The 16758-nt window shown below is 47.4% G+C and overlaps 1 protein-coding gene across 14 annotated transcripts in view; it reads left to right on the top strand.

Annotated features, from left to right (window-relative positions):
* Positions 1 to 16758, top strand: part of Ctif (cap binding complex dependent translation initiation factor) — a 296184-nt gene continuing 279426 nt past the window's right edge. For 11 of the 14 annotated variants that reach the window (XR_004514784.1, XM_033757493.1, XM_033757492.1 and 8 more), the window contains exon 1: positions 1 to 48. The gene's annotated coding sequence lies outside the window, so the exon portion shown is untranslated. Of the gene's footprint in view, positions 49 to 297; positions 540 to 725; positions 745 to 1060; positions 1147 to 16758 lie in introns of those variants that run through there. The other 3 variants (XM_033757484.1, XM_033757485.1, XM_033757486.1) reach the window with 3 other exon arrangements.

Here is a 16758-nt window from a genome sequence, read left to right as displayed (position 1 = left end):
CCCCCACCCCCGACGCGAGCTTGGCGCGACAGCCAGAGGAGCCCCGAGGTGAGCATCCCTTGTCTTTCCTCCTCTTTGAGTGGTCTCCGATTGCGGATCGATTCGGGGACCGGGGAGGAGCGTGACGCGCGCGTGCCTGTAGATAAATCCGGGAAAACCGCCCCAAACAATTAGCCCCCTTCCCCCTCCCGGCGCCTCTGCAAGCCGCGCGTCCTCACCCATCTAACGCCCCCTCCTCCCCGCTGCTCTTCACGACCTCGCCCCCTCCCTCTCCCTGCCCCATTTCCCCCTCCCGGTGGGGAGCCGAGGCCCTGGAGCTCCCGCTCTGAGGGGGACTCGTGGGGGACGAGGCTGGAGCCTGACTCGCGTTGGAGCCGCGCACTGTGTAGCTGCTGTCATGTGCCGGGTTCCGACCCGGGGGGGAGGAAGCGAGCGAGCCCGATTCCGCTCCCTTTTGTTTTGAAGCCCGCATTTGCTGCAGCTAGCAGTTGGACTGGTACCCGGCAAACTTGCAGCTGTTGTGACTGCACTCCGTCGAGGTAGGCTGGTCGGGGCCGCAGGCTGCAGCACTCCGGGCTGCCGGCCGCAGGGTCCCCAGAGTGTTCCTCCACGCCGCCCCTCCCTGCCGTGGTGACGGATTGTGTCTGTGGCAGCGGCCGGGTGTGAGTGTGTGTGCGCGCCAGTCCCCGCGGGCGCGGGGATATCCGTCGTCTAGACAGGCTGCGACCCCTCCCTCCGTCTCCGGTGAGCCGGAGGGGGCCGCGGGGGATGGGAGCGGAGGAGGAAACTGAATTGGATCTGCTGGGTGGCAGTTTTGGCCGATCCCTACGGTTGTGATTCTGTTGGCTTTTTAAATGATTACTCCTGTCGCCGCGGCGTGATCGGGCCTGGGGACTAGAAATGCCCAGAGGAGCAAGGGTTAAATTGACAGGCTCTAAAAACCAGCTCTTGGTGGCGAGTGACCCTGGTGGCTGCGGGGTGGGTTCCGGCTCGGCTTCTTCAGGGCGACTGTCTCAGGCGCCAGTCGTGGGGGAGAGCGGGTGGGGGGACCGTAGCTGTGCTGCGGCAGAGATCTGGAGCCCCCGAGGATCACGTGCCAGTGCTTAATGCCTCCGGTGGAGGAGACCCCAGGATCGGAAGCCTGAGGTGGGTTTTTCTCTCCTACGGCATTAAAAGACGATCACCCCAGGATCGTAAGCCTGAGGTGGGTTTTTCTCTCCTACGGCATTAAAAGACGATCAGGAATCCAAGCCCCTTGTCTGAGCGGTGTTGGTTCTGTTTGGTTTTGTGGAGTTTTCAGGGTTAGAGATGGGGGTGTGTGTGAGCAGAAAGGGGGCGCGGCATGTAGAGGGGAAGGATGGCTGGCAGCGCTGTGCGTGTCCTAGCTCAGAGGAGCGAGGCGTCGCCTCCCCCGCCCAGCTGTTTGTGTGTGTACACACACCGCTCAGGCGTGGGGTGGGGGCGGGGCAGACCGCGGCATAGTGGGGACACGCGTGGGCCCAGAGACCGCGCGGGATCGGTCTAGTAGACCCTCATGGTCTGAGTTGGGCAGCTGTCATGTGGGTGTCGGCGCGCCCGGGTTGCCTGGGGAAGGAATCATGAGTCTGGGGCCAAGTGAGACCCTGGAGTCGTGTGTGCTTTGGTAGCCGCACGGGAATTCCTTGTCAGCGGCGCGGCCCCTCCCTCCTCTGCGTCCCCAAAGCCCCCAAACCCGGCTGACTGGGGCGGGGCAGAGAGCTCGCGCAGGCTCGTTTGTGTGGACGCCCCCAGCACCAGCAAATTGACCTTTGCACCAGAGCGCTGGGCTTGTGAGGGCTCTGCAGCCCGGGAGAGAATCTGGGAACTCTGCCCCCGCCCCCCAATTCTCTATCTGAGACTGTAGGGCCTAGAGTCTGCCTCCGTCGCCTCAGCCTGGGCCCAGCCCGCCACAACCCGCAGCCCAGCCGGTCCACGCCACCTGACGCTTGGTCCCGGCAGCCCGGGGATTTTCTCCCCGGGTAGGGGCCAGAGCGACAGGGAGGAAGCCAAGGAGCTGCGGGATCCGTGTCTCTGGAACCTCCGCCGGGTGAAAGTGACACAGCAAGAGCGCTGCCTGGCCCAGCTGGAGCACTGGAAGGAGCCGCCCAGAGAGCAGGGAGGGGCGCCGCCTGCCCCAACCCGGTTCCTCCTGCCCAGCGCTGAGGCTGGCCCCTAAACCTCTGGAATCTCGGCTCCCAGCAGGCAAGGGCCCCGCGAGGAAATTGCCTGGATTTCAAGACAGCCCAATTACAGAGGAACAGAACGCTCTGAACAGACGCTAGAAGGTGGCCAGGACGCTCTCCCGTGGCCTGAGTAAACTCCCTCTGAGTGTTAGAAACAGGATTCAATTTAACACAGAGATCATCTGGTTGATTGTGTCAAGTGTCCGTACTGGGTAACAAGGCTTAGAGGCAGTAATTTTGTAACTCGTTCTGGGTAAAATGTCTTCTGTGATTAGCAGATTGCTGAAATAATAATATGTTTATATGACTTTAAAGATCAGCTCCCCTCCCACCCCTGACCCCTTGTCACTTCATTTCTTAAGAGTATCCTGCGAGGTAAGGGATTGTCAACCCCATTTTACAGATGAGCACACTGAGGCACAGAAATGATGTAACTTGCCTAAGGCTCCTCACAGGGAAGGGCAACTTTCCTTCCTCTGTGATTTCCCTTTGAAGCCTATAGCTTTGAGTGACCACTTTTTTGGGTACTGGGTTCGTGACTCCTTAGGAAGCACTGAACCAGAGACAGGGATGAATTATGCTGGTATTTATTCTTTGTCAAAAACACTTGATTTGCTAACAGCTCCTAATTAAAGGACTGAAGTGTTATCATTCCAATAATTGGTTATTGGTGAATGCATGTCAGCTGTGATATACCCAGTACATGCCAGCATATAATAAATGCATATGCTATATACGTGTTTACATAATACATACCCATGTTCACATAGTTGTGTTCACGGACTCCTTATTGAAGCCAAGGTTTATTCTTCAGTTGCTGGTTTTACAGCCATTTGATTCAAAATGTAGATCTCTGAGAAACCATCCCAAACTATTGTCCCTGTCCCCCCTCCCCAAAATGAAGAAGCCCAGAAAACAGTAAAGACATTGCCTTCATGAATTTCAGAGAGTTCATGTATTTGATGATTCTCAGACACAGCCTGGAGGGATTTTTGGTGTAGCCAATTAAATCAATTAATTGCCTCTTCATTCACAGATATGCATTGGCTAGGACAAGTTTGTGTATCTAGGAGTGCACTGAAGAAATTAATGTATGGTCTCTGCCATGTGTTAGATTTCAAAAGTGTATTCCAGCTGTAGAGATAAGAGTCCATCACATGCTTACTATGCACCTATTTAGACTAGGTACTCTACTTGTTTGGGGCACATAATACTCAACCTGGGGCTTATTTTCACATGTTGGCTGCAAAGGGTCCATAATGCTCTTAGAGCAAGTATGGAAGGATGCAGTGAAGAAAGGCTTTTATGTCCCCATTACTCTGGACTTCTGGCTGTTTGGAATCTCCCCACTGGGCCCAGAGGTATGTCCTTCTGAAGAGGGCAGGCAGCTGATGAGAACTTACCCTGAAGCCAACCAACAGGTTCCCCTGAGCAAGGAGGTGCTGTTGAGGTGTTTTGCATGGTCCCTCCCCCATCATGCACTGTGACTCAGTGAGAAGCTGTGGCTTTGGTCAAGGTCTTACTCAGGCCCTGCCTGAGACCTGTCTTACAGGTCTGTGCAGATGTTTTAGTATGAGGCTGCTTTTTATCTGTTCCCATACTCACTTATGTGGTCCTTAACATTAATCTCCAATTTCATTTCAGTTTTGGGGGTCTACTGCCTTTGTTTGAAGGTTATATTTTTTATACTTCAGATCATGAAAGAAAAAGCAGGAGATGGATGGTTAGGATAGGGGGAAAAATCCTATGCCCAGAGAGAATAGAAGGTACAGACTGGCAAAATGCCATTTTTGAGAATTCTTCAAACTTGACATTTCTGTACAACCTGCCTTTATACTCTTTGGAGAGGGTCTCCTTTCTGCCTGCTCACTTCTGGACCTCTGAGCTCAGTTGCTCAATTTCAGGCCTGCCTTTTCTTCTGCACAAAGCCCAAACTGAGCTGTGGTCAGAGCAGAGTGAGAAGAAACTCGTCCCTGTGTCTTGGGTACCCAGGGGTAAGGAGGGCCTTGCAGATGTAACGTCCATGCAAAGAAGACCTCAAGGCCCAGAGAAGTGAAATGACTTGCTCAAGATCAAGAAAAGCCCTTGGCAGAGTGGGGCAAGAAATCCTGGGTTTTTATATGTCATCTACTTTTCTTTCTCTATATGAGACATTTTGTGGAAGAGAAGTTAGGTCTTTACTTCTCAAAGAGAACTTTAACTTCTTCCCTTTCCTCAGGTTCTGATAAAGGTTCTAGAGCTCATTTTTAGCTTGAGATTGCTTTCCTTAAAGACTGTCCCTTTCTGCCTTGTAGTTCATCTTTGGCATCTGGGAATAAATAAGGCATGCATCTGGGACAGGTTGTGGGCCTTGGGCTTTCTAGTACTCTTGTTTGGTCTTTCCAGCCTTCTGGTAGGGTCCTTAGTAATCTTTTCCAACTATCTACTAAGCTGTTATATCTTTGCATCTTTCCTGGAAGAGAATCCATAAATGTCATTTGATTCTCAATTGACTCAAAGACAAACTGCTGGTGGGGGAGGACAGTAAGGCTGGACAGGTGGTTCATTAGCACGGAGACTAAAATACCCTGTACTTTGTCTGACTTCACAGTTTTCACAATATTTCACACAAATCAGTCCATGTACACTGTTAACATTATCAACATGTGAAGCAGTCATCATCCCCATTTTGCATTTGAGGAAACTGTGTCTCTGGTTAGTGACATATCCAAATCACAAATAAATGGTAGAACGGGGATCTGAACCCTGGTCTTTGGACCTCAAACTCAGTGCCTAGGGTGGAGGTGGCACACCATCCAGCATCTCATTACAGTTTTATGAATAGAGGTCCTTCCTTGAATCTTTCAGAGATTCTTTGTGTCTACTGCAGACTTCTATCCAGCTATGAAGCCAGACCCTACTGCTAACTAACCCAGGGGTTGTGATGGATGAAGAATGGGAGTCAGTTTCCATAGCAATAATAGGTAGAATGAGGCTGGTATGGGATGATTTCATGCAAGAGATGAATTTGGGAGCAAGTCTGGGTGAGTAGTAGAAGCAGCAGTGGCACAAAGTGGGTAAAGGGAAACTGTGTGCATGGGGTAGGATGAAACAGACCAGAGAGGCTTGGTGGATTATCCTGTAGTCAGTATGAGCTTAACAGCTACTGGGCTCTGTTTCTATGCTGTTCAGGGTTCTCCACTAAGCCCTGGGCTACAATAATGAGCCAGGACAGCACCTGCCACAAGAAGCTCACTGGCTACTAGGAGAGACACGCTTTAAACTCCTACATTCAGTTTGAGTGCTATGGCAGAGGAAAGCCCAAAGGTCTTCTTACAGCAGCATGATGTTGGATACTACAAACACGAAAGGCTTCCTGAAGGAGATAACTGGGAACCTAATCTCAGTGGAAGAAAAGGAACTAGCAGGAGAAGGTATGGAGATGGGCATTCAGGGAGAAGGAATGGTACACTTAGAGGTGTGGAGGCCTGAGGCTGCCAGGCTGTGGGAAAGAACAGCAAGCTGTGAGGTCAAAGGCAAAGGCAGTGAAGCAGGCAGTACTCAGAGCTAAAGAACTTCATGAGCCTGGCAGAGGACCTGGCTTTTAGCCCTACAGGTATGGCATAGAGGAAGGGACTTCAAGCAGAGTAGAGGTGTGCAGCCATGGATCAGAAGAGACCATGGCTGGGAGAAGGGGCCCACTGGGCTGGGGATGCTACAGACGGTGTCCAGGTTCCAGGGGCTGGGCCAGTAACTGAGGTAGCATGCCTGATGTTGGTCCAAAGGTTAGATGTCAAACATTTGAGGGGTACTGTCTGCAGTGATTGCTTGGATTTGGGGGAACTAAGATGAGCCCCAGAGACCCCAAGCTTCTGGCCTCACTGGTGTATGACAACCCAGGCAAGAAGCTTGGGTTGCTTGTGCAGGTCTGCTTGGGTTGGGGTGAGAAGGAAGATCATGGAGAGTTCAATATCACAGGCCTTGGATTGGAATCACAAACAATACAACATACAAAGTAGAAGACAGAGGACACAGCGTGGGTAGGAGCCACACCTCCAGAGAGTGGGGAAATCTCGGCTGCAGAGCATGTCAGGTGGGGACTGCTATAGACAGTAAGAGCAGACCTTTTCCTCCTATTGTCAGAGAATCCTTTGTCATGCAGGGCTGCTCTTTGGGGAAGCCAGGCAGGATGCTGTGTCATGCTGGAGCCCCAGCTGGCAGAATCCAGCAAGGTGAATCAGGCTTCAGCTGGAAGCATTAATTAGAGGAAAGGAGTTTTTGTTTTTAACCCCCACAAGGAGCAGGGCCCTGTCCCATGCACAATGGTGTGAGTACAGGTTGGGGAGCATGGGGGCCTGCTTCTAGGAGCATGTGGTACAGCTGGGGAGATAAGGCATGGGCATGGGAAGCCACTTAAAAGCTGTAACAAGCTGGGCGAAGAGTAGAATGCAAATTAGCCAGGAGAGCTTGGAGAGACCTCTGTTCAGCCTGCAGTTCATTGTTCATGGGCCCAGGCCCAGTCTTTTCATTTTTAAACCTCAGGACCTAAAATAGTACATAAGGTACGGGGCTTTTAGGGATATGGTCCAAGTTAGCTTTTGAGGGTGGGAGGTCAGCCATAGAAAGTTTCCATGAACTTTCCAAGGGAGCATCCCAACACTGAGTCAGAGGACTTTTGAATGAAAAACTGGATACCTTCCAGCTACAGAGCACCCAGAAATGCCATGAAAGATGTAACCAGCATCCTTTCAAAGAAGAGCCACATGCACAGAATGAAAGGGAGAGCAGCAGGCACTTGGAGGCAAGTGGGATGCGGCATAAACTGCCAGTCTTGGGCAGGGATGGTGTTGAGGGGCAGCTATCGGTCTCAGAACCCCTGGGTAGGGGGCTGAGTCCTGACTGTCTCTTCCAGCCTGGAAATGAGACCAGGAATCCAAATGGAGACCACTGCCTCAGGTGGGACCTGGTTAAGGCTTGCATGTCTGGAGAAAGTGAGGACTAGACCTCTGTCCATTATTGTCTTGACCTGGAATAGGGGTCATGGCCTCCGGAAATTAGAAACCTTGGGCCTATTAGGCTTTGGGTGTCATCTGGAAGCCCCTGGAGGAGAAATTAATTTATAAAGCCTTGGGGCCAGGGTCTTCCCAATTGTGGGCATGATTCACCCAGAGGCCTCAGGAAATTGTGTGTCTCTTCACCCTTAGCTGACTTAAATCTTCCCCTCGGAGATATGCTTCATGGCAGATTAATGAATGGTATAGAGAAGGGCTGTCCAGCATGCAAATGAGCCCATCTGGGAAGGCCAGAACCTTCTCTCCTGCTGCTTGCTCAGGCCAGGCCCTCACAGATGAAGCACCTTTTAAGCTCCCCGTAAGGGGAACCCATGCAGATTCCAACAGCTGCTGCTCTTCCAGACCGCAAGCCACCATGGCCTCCTCATGCCAAGTGTATTCAGTTCCTATGGTTTCGAGCTTGATTACCTAGCTAGCCTTCCAACTTGTGTGGGAATTCTGGCCAGAGCAAGTCCTTGGCCCACCTGGGAGGCAGCGTTCTCCCATCTGCTGGAGCTGGGAGGGCCTTGGATTGAACCTCAGCCACCTCCTGACTAACACCACCTGCGGTCCCCACAACTGTCCTGAGATACAGTTTCTAATCCTTTTCCTAGTATTTTTTGTTTGTTTGTTATTGTTTTTATGCTAGAAGAACCTTAATTTGTAAGCTAAGACTATGAGAATCAGCCAGTTTTTGTCCTAACCTGCCTAGCAGAGGGATCTTGTGAATGTAGAAGTCAGGCTGGATGAGCTGGCTGTGTGGGTACAGTCCATGATGTGAAGTTCTGAGCAGCCCCAGTGCTTTTCCGATCATGAAAGAAGCAACAGTGCTCACAAAGTCCTTCCAACAACCAGGACGCCTTTCAGCTTGTGAGTAAGCAACCTGAGAATCCTATGTGGGGAGCTGACATTTAATGAGTGTCTATTATGTGCCAGGCTCCATGCTGGACACTATATGCCTCACTGAATGGAAGGAACTTCTGTGACAAGTCAGATAGAGGGTTAAAGATGTGGAAATTCCTAAGTGGTGATGATAGGGAGTCCAGAAATTATTCAAAAAGAGTGTGCGTGGTTCTGTCCAGGGTGAGAGCTGACACACTTCCTGTGGTGTCCGCTTGTAGGACTTTCCCTAGGGTAGACAAGGTCCTGCTGTCACCTCCCTGGGAAGCCATAGTCTTGGGGCATTTGCTGAGATATGAATTTGGACAATGAAATCAAGAAAGTGGCCTGTTATAGAAGTCACACATTGGAGTGTTTCCAACCAGGATGATGTTCACAAGGTAGGTTTTAGAGCCTGAGTTTATCTGTTTCTGTCTGTCTACAGTGCCCTAGGCTCTCCTTGGACAAAAATAGTCTTTTTGCTCGTCTATCTTTTTGCATGGATAGGTTGCTTGGTGTTGGTATCTGTGTGGCTTGTGTGTTTGCTTGGTGAATGTCAGGTTATGAAGAGCTGAGCTGCCTGTGATGTGAAGTTGCTGGAGACAGCCAGATGCTCGGATGTGCTCTGCCACTTTCCACTGGACTCTGTGCTGACGTGGTTGGTGGTGAGAGTCAGGGATTCTGGGAATACACCCACTTTCCCATCTTCTCCCTCCAAAAGTTATTCCTAGTTTGCCTTAATCCTTTTAACGTAATGTTTTTGCCTGTTAACATCTGGCTCAGGTTAGCAGGCATCTGTGGTGGGTTGGGCTCTGGGAACAAGGCGAGACAAATGGAGTGAACTGGGCAGGGCCTGGTCTCCACCTTCCACCTGGTGACCGAGACAGAATAGCCTAGGGCTGGTGCAGTGAGTGCTGGGAGAGAAGCATGCAAGGTGCTGAGCAGCCAAAGGAGAGTGGCTGTGCCAGTTATTATCTGAATGGACAGTCATACCAGTATGCAAGTGTAGACTGATGCTGTCCTGGTCGAATGAAAGCTCAGGAGGGTGTGTACATGTGGGTCACACCATATCAGTATATCTGTTGGTTATACTGCAGGGTGCACAGGGGGCTATGGGAAGAGGGCCTCATATGCAAGAGATACTACCATTTCCTTTCATGTTTTGCTTAAGAGGCTAGAGAGAAATGAGTTATCTGTGGGAACCGTAGATTTGGAATTCAGAAATGGCTGTGTTTACAGCCATGGGTCTCTGCCTTATATCTCACCATGATCTCAATTGTAGGCTTGAGGGTAGAAGTATGGAGAGGTAAAAACTACCTTGTTTTCAGGATATTATTGGGAATATTGGACTAACAGTGACTTTAAAAACAAGATATTTTAAAAATTTTTAAATAAAAATAAAAATCAAGGTATTTTCCCGGGTATGTTAGCACATGCCTGTAATCCCAGCGACTCAGTAGACTGAGACAAGAGATTACCTCAGCAATTTAGTAAGACCCTGTCAAAATAGAAAGAGCTGGGATGTAGCTTAGCTGTAGACACCCTTGAGTTTGATCCCTTGTATTGAACAAACAAACCTAAAAAAGTATTTCAGCTCATATAGCCAGAACTCTAAGGGTATCAGAAATTTTGGAGTTGGTTAATTCAGTGATAATTTTAAGGACTCATCCTAACATCTTAGGAACATCTTAACATCTTAACAATCATCCTAACTGATTGGGACCCCTGAGTCTTGATAAATTGCCCAGGCTGGCCTTGAACTTGTGATCTTTATCACATTGGCCTTTGTCTCAGGCTTGTTCACTTGTCATAGCTGGCTGCCACTCTGTAGGCATTGTATTCTCCTATAACTATCCCAAGTCAAGAAGGAAGGTAAGTTTCTCCATCAATGTCTTCATTCTACTGGGGATAAGAGATCTTTCTCAAAATTGCCCCGCTGGAATTTTCATCAAATCCCATTTGAAAGAAATACTTTGCTGCAGGGCAAGCTAAGGAAGCAAGTTTCTGATGTTTTCCACCTCACTGATAGTAAGAAGTGCTTGATAAGCCTCCCCATGTTTCCATTTGTCTTGGAGACGCCTTAGTTACTTTCTCATCACTGGTACAAAATACCCAATACCTATAAGTTAATGGAGGAAAGGTTTATTTGGCTCACAGTTTTTAGAGGTTTTGGTTCATAGTGGGCTGGTTCCAAGGCTGGGCAGTATGGCAGAGGGGCACCACAGAGGAGAAATAGTCCAGTGTGGCAGACAGGAGGCAGTGAGACTTCCTTCTTCTTTCTCGTTTTATTCCATCCAGACTACAAGCCTGTTGCTGGTGTCACCCCCACACATCCTGGGTGGATCTTCCCTCTTCAATTAATTCATCACCCACACTAGAGCTATGCTAAACCAATCATTGGATTAATCCAGTATCGCATACCCATGATTCAGCCACCTTCCAAAAGCTCCACCTATGAGTGTGTGAGGCTTTGTTGGGGACATCTAGATATAAGCCATAACAAGAGGGGCTAAGCTTTTTTTTTGGGGGGGTACTAGATGGTTGAATCCTGGGACTCACATGTGCTAGGCAAGTGCTTCATTCCTGAATTATGTCTCCTGCCTTTTTTTTTTTTTTTTGGTTTTGAGGCAGAATCTTTTTTTTTTCCCCCCTCATTGAGTTTATTGGTGCATTTTAGGTATACAGTACAGTTACATTTATCATTGGGCTCTTGCACCTTTACATGACAGGTCTTGATTCTTATTTTTTCCCCATACCCCTGCCCTCCCTTCACCCCTTCCTCCCTTCCCTATTTACAAAAACCTTTATTTCCATTTTTTTCATTTTCTCATATCTTTTATTTTCCCTTATTTCCTTTCCCCTACCCTTCCCACTTCTCCTACACCTTTAGCCCTTTTCTTCCTATTACACATTGTCAATTATACCATTAGGATCTTATTTACAATTATAGTTTTTCACACCAGAGAAACTATTCATTATTTACACATGTGTGACTTATTTATTTCACTTAAGAGTATAACCTCAGTATGCATCCATTTTCCTATGAATGACTCTAATTTCTCATTCTTTATGGCTGAGTAGTATTCCATTTTGTAGAAAAACCACATCTTCTTTATTCAGTCTCCAACTGATGGGCGAATGGGCTGTTTCCAAGTTTTAGCCATTACAAACTGTGCTGCTATAAACATGGGTATGCATATGTCACTGTGGTATGATTCTTTTAATTCCTTTGGAAAGATACCTAGCAGAGGGATGGCTGGATCAAATGGAACCTCTAATCCTAGTTCTTTGGGGTATCTCCATATTGATTTCCATAGTGGTTGCACCATTCTGCACTCCCACCAGCAATGAAGAAGGGTTCCTATCTCCCCACAACCCCACCAGCATTTGTTATTGGTTGATTTCTTGACAGCAGCCATTCTTACTGGGGTGAGATGGATTCTCAGTGTTGATTTCATCTGCATCTCTCGAATGACCAGTGATTTTAAACATTTTTTTCATATGTTTATTTGCTGCTTTTACTTCTTTGTCAGAGATGTCTGTTCATTTCAGATGCTTATTTTTGAATCAGGTCTTTATATTTGGGGGGGCTGATTTTTTTTAGTTCTTTATATATTCTAGATAATAGTCCTTTTTCTGAGGAGAAGCTGGTAAAAATTTTTTCCCACATTGTAGGTTGTCTCTTAGCTCTGTTGATGGTTTCTTTTGCAGTGCAGAAGCTTTTTAATAAGATGAGATCCCAGTTGTTGATTCTTTGTGCTAGTTCCCATGCTACTGAGGATTTGTTCATAAAGTCTTTTCCTATGTTGAGGCAGAATCTTGATAAGTTTCCCAGGCTGACCTTACGCTTGTGATCTTCCTGCCTCAGCCTCCCAAGTAGCTGGACCTACCAGTATGTACTTGGTTGAAATGTAACTTTTTATACATTATTAAAAACCACCCCCAGCTCTTTCAATTGCCATTCTGCATTCAATCAGTATAGTTTTTCCATTGCTAATAATTAATATTTCATACCCTCAAGCCCAGTGCTGGGGCATTGGACCCAGGTGTCTCATAGAGGCCTTTTTTGTGGTCTCAGTGGGTGAGTTCTGTGTCCCTTACCCCCAGCAGTTCTTCCACTTTGCTGCCATTTTAGCCCAGGTAGAGAACTTTGGTAGCAGAACTGCCCAGAGGCAGAGAGACATGTGGCTGGTGGCTTGGGCAGCAGGAGGGGGAGACCCAGGGTCTGGAGGGACTGGCTAGTCAGTGGGAGGTGCAGTCCCCTTTGTGGTGGCTACAGGACTGAGAGGAATGACTTCTCAGCCATAGCCAGAGCACCTGTGTCCTTCCAAGGACATCCTCTCAGTCTTGGAACTATGAGGCAGTAAAAGGGTGTGGTACAGATCCCTTCAGCTTGCAGTACTTTGTAACAGCAACAACCCAAGACACTAACCCAGGCCCCATGCTTAGGGTTTAAGTGGGGATACAACAGCTGTGGGTGTAGGTTCTTAGCATCTTTTATGCACTCACTCAGAGGTCAGCCTCCCCTGAGTTGCTCAGGGAAGCCAGGTTACACATCCTAGCCGTGTGGCTCCCAGCCCGGTACTCTGCTCTATGACCTGCTCTGATAGGCAGTGGAGGTGGGGGATGTCATTATGTAAACTCAGGATTGACAGGTGGCATGTCTCGTGAAGCCCTAGGGTGATCTAGTGATAACTTTAAAAGTCAAACATGTGTTAAGGATTAGAGCTTAGTGAATACTTTATGTGTATTACCTTCATTAGCTTTCACAGCCTCTATTTTGTAGAGGAAAAATGAGGGCACAGAGATGATAAGTAATTTACCCTAGATCACACAGCTACGAAGTGGCATAGCCAGTTTCAGTTCAGCTTTGCCTCTTAACCCTCACAGGTTATGCTGAGCTCCCCTTGTGGGATTTTGAAAAGGGTCACTGGTCTTAGGTATGGTACTAGTGACCTGGGCAATGCTGGGCACGTCACCTCACATCTAGATGTTTTCTTCTTGGTGACCTCCGGCCTTGCATAAGATCATATCTGAAGTCCTTGCTCCTCTTATTCTGAGGTTCCCACTGTCCCTCCTGTAATGGAGGGTTTATCCCTGGAGATGAAAGAATCCCTGTGCCATTCTCTGGCATTTGCCCACACCTCAGCTTCAAATCAGCCTGACTTGGCCAGCCTGGTTTGGCAGCTTCTTCTCTATGAAATAATTCAGCAAGGTAGAACTACTGCACCCTGTGCCTGGCTGGGTGTCCTTGGCCTGTTGAGGGAGGGCGTAGGCACTGCAAGAGTGAGGGGAAGAGTTGCTGACAAAGTGCTGGCGAGGTTATCTCCCTCTGGGGGAGACACACATGGCTTCTGGCAGCTGGTGAGCCCATAGGGAAGCCCACCAGGACACCCATACCAACTGAACAACACTCATGTCTCCAGTGTCGTCCTGTTACCATTGCACTAGACCCAGGTGGCAGCAGATGAGGGTAAGGAGAGAGTTATTGTGTGGTTCTAGGAACATGGACTGAGAACAGGGCCACAAGAAGAGGAGGGGACCAGTTGTCAACTTCCACCAACTCTGGGCTTATCCCCAAGGACTTTTTTTGGTTTTACTTTCGTTATCAGAGCCAAGTTTGCTTAATGAATCTGTGATAGATTTAAAACTAGGAAAGCAGTTGAGTGCCTTTCAGCGTTTCTAGTTTTAGTGTCCTGTAGGGCCTTGTGTAGTTCTGAGCCCTCAACTTTCAGCCTCTGGCATTGGGACATTAGGATGAGGCCCCTCTCTTCTGTTCACACTTGCTGCCAAGGGCAGGTAGGTGACCAGTATGGTGGTGAGTATCTCCTTGTTTTTTGCTGCTGTTGGAGCTACCAAGGGTCACTCACGGCTGGTGGGGTGGCTAATGTACTAATTCCAGTGGGGACACATGGAACAAAACCCCCTGACTAAGGTTATATACCAGACTTGCCAGTGGAAAAACAAACAGAACATCCACCAGTTCTCTGAACTGTGCCCTCCTAGTCCTCTAGAATGAAGTGTGTGGAAGTTTCCAGATTCCCAGGTAGCTGTGTCTCCTCAGGAAGGTATACTCAGCATGTGCAGTATGTCAATTTTTGGGCCCAGGCCAGTGTCACCATACCATCAGTTGCCCTTTGCATGCTGGAATGAACAGGTTACAAACACCTGGCAGCGTAGTACAGTGGGCTATGAGGCCACTGAATGAAGGATCCAGAAAGGAGGGGACAAGAATGCAAAGGACCTTCTCAAAGTTGCCCTTTCCTGCCAGGGGTGGCGCATGACCAAAGCCAGACCAACCAGTGACCTTCCTTGAGATTTGCTGTTCAAGAGCATGGAGAGCAAGGTCCTTTCATTCCTGAGGGCACCACATGAAGACTAAGCCTGGCAGATTTGGCCACATCTACTGCAGTGGCCAGGACCCCTCTTTAGAGAGAGAGCAGAACACCACTTGCTCCCTGAAGAGAAGCAGAGCTGGGGACCAAGGGGAAGCTGCCCAATTTCATGTTCCTTGGCCTTGGTGTCAAATTTCTGTTAGATTTTATAGATTTTTTTTTTTTTTTAGTTGTCTCCAGCTTACCAGACTGAGTCAGTGGCTTAAACTACATGTATTTCTTTCCTCACAGTTCCAAGATCAAGGTGGAAACTTGGGTTTCTGATGAAGGCCCTCGCACTGGTTTGCAGATGGCCACCCTCTTGCTGTACACATAGAACGTTCATAACTCTTTCAGGTCTGGTTTTTGTTTGTTTTGTGGTTATTTATTTATTTTAAAATTTATTTACTGTAGTACTGGAGATTGAACTGAAGGCCTTCATACTGACCTGCAGCCCCGACCATTTAAAATGTTTTCTTTTGAGACAGGGTCTTACTAAGTTGTTCATGATTTTGAACGTGCATTAAAGAAGAAAAACCTACAACTAGTACAACTTATGATTTCATTATTGCTTAGCAAGAAGCTGAGTCTAATAAGAAGTCAATACAGTCAATAATAATGTCAGAACTGGCTCATAAGTATGACAGACGCCAAGGTAATGAGTTAAGGAAAATGCCACAAACGAATTTTGGCTGGGTTACTGGTAGAATTTTGAAATATACCTGTCCAATTTCAGCCCAAGGCTACCTCTTTTTATTTAACAAATGTGAGGTCCTAAATATTCATTTACATAAACCTGTTATATATGTGATTATAATTTGAATTCATAAAAGGTGATCATTATTTATAGACACTCTTAATAGATATTTTTGTAAATAGATACTTTTGTCCAGTTTATTTCAAGAGCATCTGTGTTGCAAGTTCTATTTCACTTTTGTTATTTTGTTTTGATGTACTGAGGATGGAACTCAAGGTCTAGCATATGCTAGGCAAGTGCTCTACCACTGAGCTATAACCCCAGCCTGAAAATTTAGATTTTTAAGCAGCAGCTTGTTGACTAGGATTTTGATCCTTAGAAACTTCCCAGTTGTTAATCTGAATATCTTTAGCCCAAGGACAGTTGCTGTATGTTCATTTGTCATAAAGAACATCAAATGTGCTGCCCTAAAAGGTATTCTATTTGACATCCATTTTCCAACAAATAAGAAATACACTAATCCCAAAAGTAGGAGTAGCATACACTTGAGAGCTACCTCATCCTGATGATGAAGGTTTGGTGCTCATGTTAAGATGATCTATAACAGTCAGATTGACCTTGAGGTACCACCACTTAGAACACTAGATTCAACACTTTTAGACCAGAACACCCTTGTCCATCTTGTAAGTAATGGTGACCATATTTTCCAAATTAAAAATTAAAACACATGTTTGAATATTTCAACTCAGAACTTCTCCCAGCCACCATCTTTTATCTAGCTCAGGACACTGGGGCCTCATTCTCAGATTTTTTGCTGTGGTCATACAAGCTTTTTTGTTTTTAAATTTTTTTTTTGGATAAAAAAATTAGCTCTACCTTCAGATTCTCTCAATAATTCCTCCTTCTACTTTCCCTTCAAAATAGATTAGCTTATGTACTAGTATAACAGAATGCTAATATGGGGCCTGCATTCCTACCACTATCACCCCAAATCCTAACAGACAGAAGGACACCTTCTGGTGTTATCTGTGGAAGGTTTATGGCCTGAGCAAGTAATTGAAATTTAAAAGCCTAATTACTGCTACCCTAGTTACTGTGGTCACGTAACACACTACCCTAAAGCTGACTGGTTCAAACAACAATCCTTTATTCTGCTCATCCATCTATGATTTTTTTACTGAGCTTACTGGGTTCAGCTTGTGTCTGCTCCCCACAGCTTTGGCTGGAATGTTTAACTGGGGCAGGCAGGTCAGACTGATTCATCCCTTGGGGGTGTCGGAGTGAGTGAGCTTCTCTACAGGGCCACTTGGGTTTCTTCACAGCATTGTTGCTAGGTCCCAGAAGCGATTGTCCTGAGAAATAGGAAAGAGAGGCAACTGATAGCTTACCATCTACCCGGAAACTAGTCAAGTATCCCTTCTATGTCCTATTGGTCCATCAGTCACAGAGTCCAGATTCAAGAGGACAGGCAAAGACCCTACTGTTTTATGGAAGCAGTGCCCAAGATTTTGAAGGCTACCAAAAAAAAAAGCATCTCCTTTCCTCTCACAAGCCTTCACAGAGGTTTCAATTCATCT

The sequence above is a fragment of the Fukomys damarensis genome, unplaced genomic scaffold (genome assembly GCF_012274545.1).
Source record: "Fukomys damarensis isolate Sample0158 unplaced genomic scaffold, DMR_v1.0_HiC HiC_scaffold_30, whole genome shotgun sequence".
NCBI classification, from domain to species: Eukaryota; Metazoa; Chordata; class Mammalia; order Rodentia; family Bathyergidae; genus Fukomys; species Fukomys damarensis.
This window is presented reverse-complemented; position numbering and strand designations above follow the sequence as displayed.